The 12,833-nt window shown below is 42.4% G+C and overlaps 1 protein-coding gene across 1 annotated transcript in view; it reads right to left on the reverse strand.

The window, feature by feature from the left end:
- TBC1D31 (TBC1 domain family member 31) overlaps positions 1-12,833 on the reverse strand; it is a 96,757-nt gene that overhangs the window by 75,005 nt on the left and 8,919 nt on the right. The window lies entirely within an intron of this gene.

The following is a 12,833-nucleotide window of genomic DNA, read 5'->3' on the forward strand; positions in this document are numbered from 1 at the left end:
CAAGTACCTGGAACTACAGGCACCTGCCATAACACCCTGCTAGTTTTTCTATTTTTAGTAGAGACAGGGTCTCGTTCTTGCTTAAGGTAGTCTTGAACTCCTGAGATCAAGAAATCCACTCGCTCTGGCCTCCCAGAGTGCTAGGATTACAGGCTTCTCTTTTGACTTTCAGAGCCAGATTTGAAGGTCAGGCTGAAGAGATGTGTCCTTAAAGCCACTGACCTTCTAGTCATTAGATCTCCCCAATTTTTAAAACTACAGTTGGTAGTCCTTTGTGCTCTAATTCCCTCCTGAATCATTAGTCAGTAACAAATACATACTATGCATATGTGTATTTATTTATTTAACAGTTTCATTGAGATATAATTGACTTTCAATAAACTTCACACAAAGTATACAATCCCGTAAGTTTTGACTTAAGTAAACCCCCACGAAACCATCACCAAAATCACTAATGAATACATTATCTCACATCTCATATTTTTATGAGTACAAAATGTCTTCGTATCTCTTTGTAAACTTTTTCTACCTCCACTGCACCTTGCCCACAAGCAGCCACTAGCCTGTATTCCTTCCTTTAGATTAGTTTGTATAACATTTTCTAGAAATGTATGCAAATGTATTTGTAGACTATGTACCCTTTCTGAGGGTCTGGTTTCTTTCATTCGAGATAAATTGGAGATTATCTGGAGATTCAGTTGCATTGTTGAGAGTATCTGTAGTTCGTTCTGTTTTACTGTTGAGCAGTATTCCATGGTATCCGTATGCCACACTCTGTTTACGTAGAACATTGACGTTGTTTCCAGTTTTTTTGCTATTCCAAATAAGGCTGCTATGAATGTTCCTAAACAAGTCTCCTAAACATGTACTTTCATTTCCCTTGAGTAAATTCCTAAAGGTAGAATAGTTAAATGATACGGTAGGTGTAGATTAATCTGTCAAACATTTACAAAGTAGTTGGGCCCACTAACGAATAGCATTGGAGAGTTCTCCAGGTCCTCCAGGTCCATGATGAGTCTTTGTAATTTTAGCCTTTTTGAGTGTAGTGACATCTCATGGTGATTTTAACTTCAGTTTCTGCAATGGCAAAAGATGTTCAGCATCTTTTCATTCAATTAGTTGTCTTACGCATATATCATTGGTGAGGTATCTGTTCAAATCTTTTGGCTAATTTTTAATTGAGTTGCTTGTTTCCTTATTGTTATATTTTGGGAATTCTTTGAATGTTTGGATACAAACCCTTTATCATACATGAAGTTTGCAATTATTTTCTCCCAGCCTGGCCTTTGGCTTTGTTTTTCTTTCTCTCAACAGTGTGTGTCAAAGAGCAGAAGATAATAATGTCAGTGAAGATCAATATCTATCAATACTTTCTTTTATGGTGTGCTTTGGTGTTATAGCTAAGAAATCTTTATCTAAACCAAGATCACAAGGATTTCCTCCTTTGTCTTCTTTGTGTGAATTTCAGATACATTTTCAGAGGTATGGAAAATTTTGTCTATCTAAGGGATTTTTAGTTTTTACTTTGCAAAGCCCTTTCTCACCTTCTTATCCACTATACTTTCATTATTAAAGGATGTCTTCCTTTTTGCTGAGATAATATATAATTTGGACAGAGAAAGAGTACTTCCTATGTGTTTTCTAGAGGGAGATCAATGGACATTTGGATTGCTCAATATCTGAGTACATTTTCTGTTTGGGAAATGTCCAAATGTCCCAAGATATTTGGATGGTAAAGAACAGCTATTCACTTTCCCAAGTCCTAAGCGACCAACTCTGTAACTCCCCTAAAATTTAGGCCAGTCAATAGGTTATCAAGCAAATTAAAGTAGCAGAACAATTTAAAATACAATTCAATCACTCGAAGAACATCAAAGAGAATCAATTAATAATCTTTAGCAAACTTCTTAAAATACCCTTTCCCACCTCATCCAGACTAAGTTATGCCACAATAACTAACAACTCCAAAACCTCAGTGGCTGAAAAGGTGAGGTGGCTGGGTGTTCTGCTCATCTTACTCTCTTGGGACCCAGGCTGAGAGAGTAGCCACCATTTCAAAAGTTTTTGGTTGATGTGTTAGTGGGCAAAGAAGGTTCTAGAGCAGTGGTTCTCAACCTTCCTAATGCCTCATAATGCCACGATCCTTTAATACAGTTCCCCATGTTGTGGTGACCCCCAACCATAAAATTATTTTCGTTGCTACTTCATAACTGCAATTTTGCTACTGTTATGAATCATAATGTAAATATCTAATGTGCAGGATGTATTTTCGTTGTTACAAAGGGGTCGTGACCCACAGGATGAGAACCGCTGTTCTAGAGGGTCTCCCACCGACATGTAAATGCTCTGGTCCAGAAATGTCATTATTGCTTTTGGTCCCAACTCACTAGCAAAACTATGGTCCCATCTAAACAACACTGTGTCAGAAGTGCACTTCTGCTAAATCAGTTATATATGATTGTAACAATGCTGTGAAAAAGCAACCACCAAACCTCTCTGGCATCCAACAATAAGCATTCATTGCTCATGCACTTAGGATCAGTCAAGTGGCTCTGATGATCTGGGCTGGGCTCACTCCCACGTCTAAGGGTCAGCTGGCTTGCAGCTTTATCGGCTGACCTCACCTGGGGCAACTCTACTTGGTTCCAGGTGTTTGTGATCCTCCCGCACGCTCGCCAAGGTAATGTGGTAATGGCAGTGGTGCAAGTGAGCAAGGCGACTGCAGGGCCTCTAGGCTGGGAGCTGACACATCCACTGTCTCCTTCACCTCTTCCTAATAACCAGGAACGCTACGTGACCAACCTAAGAGGCTACATGTTATGTTCCACTTGTGGCAGGAGAGCACCGCCAAGTTCCCTGGAAGGCATAGATCCAGGGAAAAGAGAAGAATGGAGACTGCTTATGTAAACTGTAACACCTACCACATGTTTGGAAGGAGGAAGGACCTAAAATATTTGGTGAACAGCATTAACAGTTCACATACTATCCCCCTATATCTGAACTGTATCTCTGCAACCCTCAGGGCTTCCTTTTCTCTTCTAAAAGCTTCCATGATGCTCTTGAGCACCAAAGTTCTTATCTCTAACTTTTTGGTTATTTAGTTTAAAGCAGAAAGCATTTTTGAATTTTGGGGTTTTTTTCCATGAACAGAAGTTGCATAATAATAATTTAAAAAACTTAGAAGCTGGGCATGGTGGCTCACACCTTTAATTTTGGTGCTTTGGGAGGTGGAGACCAGAGGATTGCTTAAGGCCAAAAGTCTGAAGCCAGCCTGGGTAACATAGCAATACCTCGTCTCTACAAAAATGTTATAAAAAGAATTAGTCAGATATGGTTGTATACACTTGTAGTCTAGTTACTCTGGAGACTGAAGCGGAAGGATCATTTGAGCTCAGGAGTCCAAAGGTACAGGGAGCTATGATGCTGTCACTGCACTCCAGCCTGGGTGACAGAGGCAGATGCTGTCTCAAAAGACAATCAAAAAAGCCTAGAGGCTGGCCCAGAAACTAGAATCCTTCCTCTTTAAAATTTGGGAAGATTCAATCTCTCTCCTATCCCTGTCGCATACTCACTGATCCTGTGATTCTTTTATTAATGATGCATTCCCTATAGGACTGTTAACTCTGTGAAGGCAAAGAGCTCCCCAGAATTTAGCATAGAGCATGGCATGCAAAAAGTAGATAAAATATGTTTGTTGAGTAGAGGAATTTACCTGGTTTGTACCTTCTAGCCTCTGGCACAGTGTCAGACACATGCTAAGCCCTTAAAACATTTATTAAACAATCGAGCTACTATTTAAACTTAAAGTACTTCAGGCTACGTTTTTCCAATTAAAACAATACCAAACAATAGTGAGGAAGAAGAAAGAAAACAAGGAGACTAAGTTTCTGATCCTGGTTCTGCCCCTAAATCATTATGTGATCTTGAGCCACAGCCTCTCTGAGTCCCCTTTTCCTCATCTGCAAATGATAACCAAGCCCCCTACCCTTGAAAAAGAACGAAGAGGCTTGAAGATAAGGAAGTACATAGGGAGGAAAAATTCCGAGAAGAGGCTTGAAGATAAGGAAAGTCCCGAATTCTCAGAAACTTTTTCAATTTATGCTTTGAACTGCGTAATCCCCACCCAGAGCTAACTGCAACGTTCGGCTTATATTCCTGTGCTTGCTTGCTGACATGCAAAGAATAGAGTCTAAACACCCATTTGGCCTGCCATTCGTGGTCGATGGCTTCTTATAGCAATGACCCCCTGTGCAGATGGAATAAATTGCTATTGATCCTTGCACCAAGTGGGGTCCGAGTCTCTTTCTCAGCTATGTGAGTCACAACACCAATAGCACGCATGGAAAAATGTTCCCCCAACCCCCTTCCTTTTCTCACATCTCGTACTGCTATAAGACATAGTGTGGAAGCCCCTTCGCACATGCCCTGAAATTATTCCTATGTGCAATCCCAAGCAAAACACCATTTCACATTTTCAGGTATTCATTCAGGGGACCACAACCAGACACAGCTCCTGTTTACACACCCTTTCTCCCTGACACTCATGAAAATGTGGCTGCATTTTATTAAAAGTCCTCTTCAGAGTTACCGGTGTCAAGTTTGGAACTTCAGAATGGGAGTTCTATTTTGTGGAAGATAGGATCCCTGCCTTATTTCCTTGTTTCTTCTGGGATTTCTCACTCACACATATGACGTGGCATTTCTTTTTGAATTTTGTCAGAGAGAAACTCTGACATCTATTTTCCACACCTCTACTATTGTTTGCTCCCCAAGTACAGTTAACTTGTTGTACCCCAAATTGGAGGCAACAACGATTCTCACAAAAATTAGCTTAGTAGCTACTCTTGAAAAACTTAAGGCTTATAAGTTTACCATATATAATATGCCAGCAAAATTTTTTTATCAAAATTGGAAAGGAGCCTGGATTAGCCCTTCTCCTGTCCATGGGTAGATCACAGCTTACTCTTGTCATTCATTGACTAGTTCAGGCCATGTAGATGGATCTGGGGATGTAGAGGTGAAATAAGATGAGTTTTGTATTCTTGGAAAACCCACAGCTTAGGGTAAAATGGGAGAGGGAAGCCATTAGGGGAAATTGGACGTGTTAGTATAATACCATGTGATTGGTGCTATGACATGTGATGCCAATGTTCCTTGACGTGCCATTGGGTTATGTCCTGATAAACTCATCCAAAAATATCACAAGTAAAAAATGCACTTAATACATCTGATTAGGGATGAAAGGAGATTAAAAGGGCTACAGGGAGGTGGGAAAGAATTATGGCCTTCTGGACAAGTTGGAAAGGGCCCTAAAGTGAAATAAGGACTTTTGGGTGGATGTGACCTAGCTAATCAAATATGTGTTGTTCCTGCAAAAAATGTTACTGCTGGCCTGTGACACCTGACCCCATGAATGATCCCCCCATAAAACTAAGATAAGGATCCCTGTCATAGAATAATGCACACCATACCACCACTAGACTAACAGATGCCCCCATATAATTGCTAGTAAAATAGCAGTTAATAATTACTGATAGAGGCCAGGCATGGTGCCTCATGCCTGTAATCCTAGCACTCTGGGAAGCCAAGGAGGGTGGATTGCCTGAGCTCACAGGTTTGAGACCAGTCTGAGCCAGAGCGAGGCCTTGTCTCTAAAAATAGCTGGGAATTGTGGCAGGAACCTGTAGTGCCAGCTACTAAGGAGGCTGAGATAAAAGGATCACTTGAGCCCAAGAGTTTGAGGTTGCTGTGAGCTATGATGCCGCGGCACTCTACCGAGGGTGACAAAGTGAACATCTGTCTCAAAAAATAATAATAATTACTGATACAGGGTAAAGGAAATTGGATAAAGAGGCTGTCCACTCCTGAGAGCATTTACAAAAATAATAAAGCACAGAGGAAATGGGGCCGAGGGAGGATTATAAACATGGAGAGTTTTGCAAGCCCAGAACTCTAATCAATCCCCTCCCCACCACCAGAAATAATCCTGCCTTCTTACAAACTCTTTCTGAAACAGACCACCCCTCACTGGTCCTATGATTGGCCCAGGGTAGGGCCTAACTTGGCTGTGCCAATTGGAACTCTGCCCTGGGATGTTTAGGTGTGAGACCAAGGGGAACAAGTTTCAGTCCCTCCATGGTAGCCGAGACTGGGGGTGGCGAGAGTGATAGCTCCAACTTTGAGGTGATGCTCAGTCTGAGGGAGGACAGCGAACACTTGGAGAAAAGAAGGAAAATGCGGTGGTAGGAGAGCGTCCTGGCAGCATTTACATCCTTTATTCTGATTGTCCTGGACGCTCATTTGGGCTCCTGTCTTTCCTATGCTCTGGTTACGTGGGCTAAAACATTGCCTTTTATTTCTAAAGTAGATGTAGTTGGAAGAAGAAAGAGTGAGGGGAGGCTTCTAGAGGTGATAATACATGAGCTCAGTCTGGAAGAATGAGTAGGGGTTAACACAGCAGAGGAGACGTTAGGGGAAGAAACAGCATCTGTAGAAAGCAAGTAGGTTGTGAAGCAGCATGGTCCCCTTGAAAAACTAGAGGAATGCACATACAGTGCTTAGCACTCAGAGAATCCCTAATTGAACAATAAAAATGATTATTACTATATGAGAGAATGGCAGGAGAATAAGGGCAAAGAACATGCTAACATCAGACTGTAAGAAGACCCAGTTTGCCACTCCGAGCAAAAGAGTTGGAGGCTTCAGGCAGAAGTGGCAGGGAGGTGAGAGCTGTTGTGCCAGTTGTGACCAAAGTGAAAAAGGGTTGGCCAACTCAGCAGCGGTCGGATGACAAGGGTTTATGGACATATTGTGTAGGAAAGTAAAACAGAACTATGCGTCGTGCTGCTACCTGATGCAAACCCAGGCAATGTTTTTCATTTCCAGGATGACTCAACTATTTGCTCTTGTGCTGGGAAGGAAGGAGACAGAAGCCACTGCAGGTGAACTATGACATAATGCACCTTCCCCTATCCCTTAATATGAGTCAGAGCAGAAAATATCAAAGGGATGTGTTCCAAGCTGCTTAAATAAGTATTCATGCCTAGGTGTTCTCATAAAACATACATGAAAGCAACCAGGGGCAGTGTTTCATGTATAATCAAAAGGATTTGGCAACTACAGCTGAATGAGTGGAATGTCAGGGGAGAGGGGGAAATGTGATGTTGATCTTGACAGGCGGCAAGATCATGCCCACATACACTGAGAAAACTGCTGTCCTAGACTGGGCTTCCTAAAAGGCCTCCTCAGACTAAAGGAAGGGGGATATCAGAGGGTGAAGCTTCCTATTCCATGATGAAACGGGCCATGCCTGCAAGTTTCTGGTCTTTACAGCCCTCCTGTGGCCCCGAGCGGAGGAGGGTATGGTGTTGTTAGCCTGTATGACCTCTAAAGCTGTCCTAAGAAGCCAGGACAGACTGCAGCCACTTGGGACTTAGTGACAACTACATAAAATTTCATCTTGTGGACGTGACATAATTTTTTGATTCCCCAGTTGCTGCAGTTGGGTTTTTAAAAAAAAATTATTTGCAATCTTTGTGCTAGATAAATTAATATCTAATTGTGCAGGCGCTAGTCTAAGCCAGCTCTGGAAGATTCTATTAAATTTAAACCTTCCAATTTATTCTCTGCAGCTAGTGGCCTATTCCAAAGTCCTCCATGGCAGAAGGCTGTGGAGTCAGAATATTGGGAATATCTCCCACAGGACTGAATAATTAGCCTCAATTCACAGGCTCTTAATAACATTTGTGGACTCAGAGGATAGACTATCAATCAAGCATGACAGGATGCTGGTAAACCATGAGTAAGATGCCTCTAACTGCTACCAGGGAGGAAGACAAGCTGATTGAGCTTGTCCAGTAAAGTATTCTAGGGCAGTGTAGCACTCTTCCCCTGGCACACTCTCTAAGAAGCAAAGACGGCCAGCAAGAAATCAGCACCTAACAGACCCCTCCTTGCCAAACTTTATCTCTTCCTAACTGGCTTTTCACCACCCTCTCCCTGATTTTCTATATAAAATTTTCTAGATAAAAATCATCTTTCCCAAGTACCTTGGTGTTTTCCTTATACTGATAGCTTTGAAAAATATTGCAGGCAATTTTCCATGCGAAAAAAGAGAAAAATAAGATGGGATACGCACAATGGGATTGTCGATTTACCCTACGAACCTTAGACAAGTTTTGCCTTTGTTAGTGAAGTCAACCCACAGATGCTGGGCCATCTGCTTACCCTGCACACTAGACTGTTCCATGTAAGGAGGAAGGTGTGAACGTGTGGAGGACGGAGGGGGATGGAACCGGGCATCTGTACCTGGCATGTGTTAGCTGCTATTCGTTTTATTACAGGTTCTTCTCTGGTCTTGCTTGGTTTTTGTTTTTAAATTCCATACAGGCTCTTATTTGAATTTTGAATTAAATTAAAACCTCTAACTCATGGGTTCTGTGAACAGTGAGTTCTAATTTCAAGTCTTACACCCTGTTCTCCACATAAATGCACTTGTATTTATTTGATCTTGTATCTTGAGGATAGTTGGGAAAATATGGCTGGTATGCTTAAAAGCATGGGACCCAGAATGACTGAATTCTTTGCCTCCATTACTTACCCATGTCATAACCTTTGGCAAACTATTTATCTTCTCTATTCCTTGATTTCTTCATCTGTAAAATCAGAAGCATGATAGTCCTGACCTCATAGAGTTATGAAGAGTTTAGAGCAGCACCTGGCCCAGAGAAGTCGTCAAGGCCGCTAGTTATTGTTAATGTTCTTCTAAGGAGGGTGCCAGTGATATTCTGTAAATGTTTAACAACTGGTTCTCTGGCATAAAAAAAAGCCCTTGTGCCCAGCATTGGCAGTTTGTATGTGTAAATGCCCCTGCGGTGACCAGCTGCAGGCTGTCAACGTGATGCTGCTGAACGCAGAGTTGGAAAAAAGTGATCAAGGACTCTCTATACAGACACCACGGACACAAGTCACCTCAAGAATGTAGATAATAGTAAATTATAGTACAATAATCAAGTCAGTATTTATTACTTTATGAAATATAATTTATTTTGGCCTGGCATGGTGGCTCACATCTGCAATCCTAGCACTATGGGAGGCTGAGTGTGAGGATCACTTGAGCACAGGAATTTGAGGTTGCAGTGAGCTATGGTCATTATATGCTAGCTCAGGCAACAGAGTGAGAACTCTAAACTAAAATAAAACAGAATATTATTTATTCCTGCAGTTTTCATGGTTTTATTTAAACATGAGCTGTCTATTCATTTTCTTTCCTGCGCAGCCTGCCATTGGGATTGTGACTCTGATGGCCAGCTGGGGGGCTCTTTCCACAATGGCTTTGCAGTTCTTGAAGGGAAGGTTGGGAGTGATCTCCGCACAGTAAGATTTGTTGCACATTAGCAGCCCTGCCAGCTCCTTGCCGTTGAGGACCAGGAATTTTGGAAACCACCAGGCAGCATCTGAACCCCGTTGTCAATACCTCTGGGTTTCACCGGGTATGCTTAATTTTGACATATCAGTCCCACTGGTGCCAGATAAACTTCTTGGTCCTCTTTTTGACAATCTTGGACTTCATGAGGTGTCTGAGTATGGCAATGATGCTGAATAGGAGACGGCTGCCACCTCCTTAGGCAGCATCAAGGAAGAGAGAATGGAAGGTAGTGTACAAAGGCTGATGGGAAGCCAAAATTATTTATTTTAATGTAAATTCATATAATTTTTTTAGACCCTAATTGAGGCAGGGTCTTTCTTTGTTTCCCTGTGCAGTGGCACAATCATACCTCAATGCAGACTTGAATTCCTATGCTTAAACGATCCTTTCACCTCAGCCTCCTGACTAGCTGATACTAAAGACACACACTACCACACTTAGCTAATTTTTCTTAATTTCTGTAGAGATGGGGTCTTGTTATATTGCCCAGGCTGGCCTCAAACCTATGGACTCAAGCCACCCTCTTGCCTTGGCTTCTCAAAACTATTTGATTACAGGTGTAAGCCATTGCATTCAGCCCAGATAGTTTAATTTTTAATAATTTAAAAATTATAAATTATTATTTTTAATACTTTAAAGTTTAAATGTTTAATATTGACTAAGAAAATTTCTGAAAATTTGGTCTTTGGCTCTTGTGAGCTGTTAGGAACTGGCTCTGAAACTGCATTGCCCTGCAATTTCATCAACTGGACCTCCAATAATGTTTTAGTTGTCTTTTGCTGTGGCAACAAACCACCTCAAAACCTATGAGTTTAAAACAACAGTGATTTTCTATTTTATGTATCTGTTTATACTCAGCCAAACAGTTCTTCTGTTCCACACGTACAGCCAAGGCCATTCACTGTTGCTTTCAGCCGAAGCTCAGCTGGGATCCAACTTCCAAGCTGGCTTCTCATGCATCAGGGCTCTCCCTGTGCAGCCTCTCATCCTTCAGTAATCTAGTCTGAGCTTCCTTACATGGCACAGCATCTAAGAATGGCACACTTCAGTCAGAAGAGCCTGCATATGTGTTTATTAAGCCTCTGCTGTATTATCATACCTGCTAGTATCAGATTGGCTAGATCAAGTCACATGGTTAAGACCAGGCTCAAGGCAGGTGCATGAATCCTGAGAGAGATGTTTCATTCAGTGCTACTTGTTTAATTGTTATTTTTTCCTGAATACCTGAGACTGGATAATTTATTTAAAAAGATGAAGAAGAGGGTGGCACCTGTGGCTCAGAGGAGTAGGGTGCTGCCCCCATATGCCAGAGGTGGTGGGTTCAAACCCAGCCCCGGCCAAAAACTGAAAAAAAAAAAAAAAAGATGAAGAAGAAACTTGTTTCACATAGTCCTGGAGGTGCCGTGTAAAGGTGCCACCCTCTGATAAGGACCTTCCTTCTGTATCATAACACAGTGAAGGCCATCAGGGCAGGAGGGCAAGAGGGCAGAAAGGAGCTCTCCTGTGGTTATTGACACAGATGATAGCAGGTAATCACGGGAGCACATTTGGAAGGAGTATACACAGGAAAAAATCACCCTTTGGGGGGATAGGAATGTCCTAGAGGGGTGTGTGTGTGTGTGTGTGTGTGTGTGCTGGGATGCATGGGCGGTTGACAGAGAAGGAGGGGAGTGAACAAGCATCACATTTAATTCATCCGTTCTCATTCAGAAGTGATTTTGCCCCTCCCCCCCCAGATGACATTCAGCAATGTGTCTTCAGACATTTTTGATTATCTTCACTGGGGAGAGAGGGCTACTGTCACATGGGGGGGGCACGGAGGCTGTTCATCATCCTGCCATGCACAGGTCAGCAGCTCACAAGCAAAGACCGAAGCGTCAGCTGCCCAGTATGAGAAACCCTGCCCATACCCGAACACAGGCACCACTTTGGCTGCTTGGTATCTACACCTTCTTTTCCCCACACATTTTCCCTTGCTCCTTTTGGCAGTGTGTACAAGATATCCAATTCCCTGGGCTCTCTAAATGTGTGTTCAGCCTACTTGGATTAATTTCAAACAAACACGACAGATATAGCATTTTGGGCCCAACTGCTTTGCCAGTCGGGCATATGCATGTTTGCACATCACGTCTCCAGCGACAGCAATGATATTCCATGACTAAAAGGGGTTGTACATCCAGCTTTCACCGAAACGTCTGAAATTATTTTTCCTCAAGTCTTCTGACTCTCAGGTGTTCTTGGTGCCTCTCTTAATTAACTGTTCTCTTTTATTCCTCATGATACCAAGGTTACATTTGCCCTCTTTTTACAAAGGGGATCCCCATTCATTAATTCAGTAACCGTAACCGAGCTCCTATGGCCTCAAGACTAGACTATAGCCGTGAACACGACAAGGTGCACGTGCACGGAGCTTGCCTTCTAGTTGGGGAAACAGGCAGTGAGCAAATGAGAAAATAAGTAAGTTCCATTATGTTAAGTAATGAACAGTGAGAAAAATGTAAGCAGAGTAAATGATGAGAACGATGGAGTGCAGTGGGACTTTGACTAAAGTGTGCAGGGAAGGTGGTGTTGAAGGGTGTCATCTGAGTGGTTCAGAAGGAAACCCCCCAAATAGGTTTTCAGTGGTGCACTGCACTGTGGGGGGGTTTATATTCGTTTTCTAGGGCTATCATAACCAAGTAGCACAAAGGGAGTGATTTAAAGTAGCAGCAATTTATTCTTTACCATTTCTGGAGGCCAGAAGTCTGAAATCAAGGTTATTGGCAGAGCTGGTTCCTAAGGAGGCACTGTTGCATGCCTTCCCCCTAGTTTCTAAGAGTTGTTGGCAATCTTTGGTTTGTAGAAGCATCATTACTTCATTGTCTGCCTCTGTCCTCACATGGCCTCCTCCATGGCATGTGTGTGTGTGTGTGTGTGTATCTTCATTTTCTCTTTGTATTTTTTTATTTTTTACTTTTTTTTTTTGAGGCAGAGTTTCACTTTGTCACCCTTGGTAGACTGCTGTGGTGTCATAGCTCACAGCAACCACAAACTCTTGGGTTCAATAGATCTCTTGCCTCAGCCTCCCGAGTAGCTGGGACTACAGGTGCCCTCCACAACCCCTGGCTATTTTTAGAGATGAGGTCTCACTCTTGCTCAGGCTGGTCTGGAACCCGTGAACTTAGGCAATCCACCTGCCTCGGCCTCCCAGAGTGTTAGGATTACAGGCATGAGCCACCACATCCGGCCCTCATTTTCTCTTTTTATAAAGACACCAATCACTGGATTTGGGCCTACCCTAATTCGGTATGACTTTAACCCGATGGCATCTGAAAAGACTCTATTTCACTGTTTTTCAACCATTTTTTATCTAATGGTACACTTGAACCTATAATTAAACTTCAACAGCACACTTAAATTATGTTGG

This window comes from Otolemur garnettii, unplaced genomic scaffold (genome assembly GCF_000181295.1).
Source record: "Otolemur garnettii isolate 467f Iridium unplaced genomic scaffold, OtoGar3 scaffold00004, whole genome shotgun sequence".
Taxonomy (NCBI): domain Eukaryota; kingdom Metazoa; phylum Chordata; class Mammalia; order Primates; family Galagidae; genus Otolemur; species Otolemur garnettii.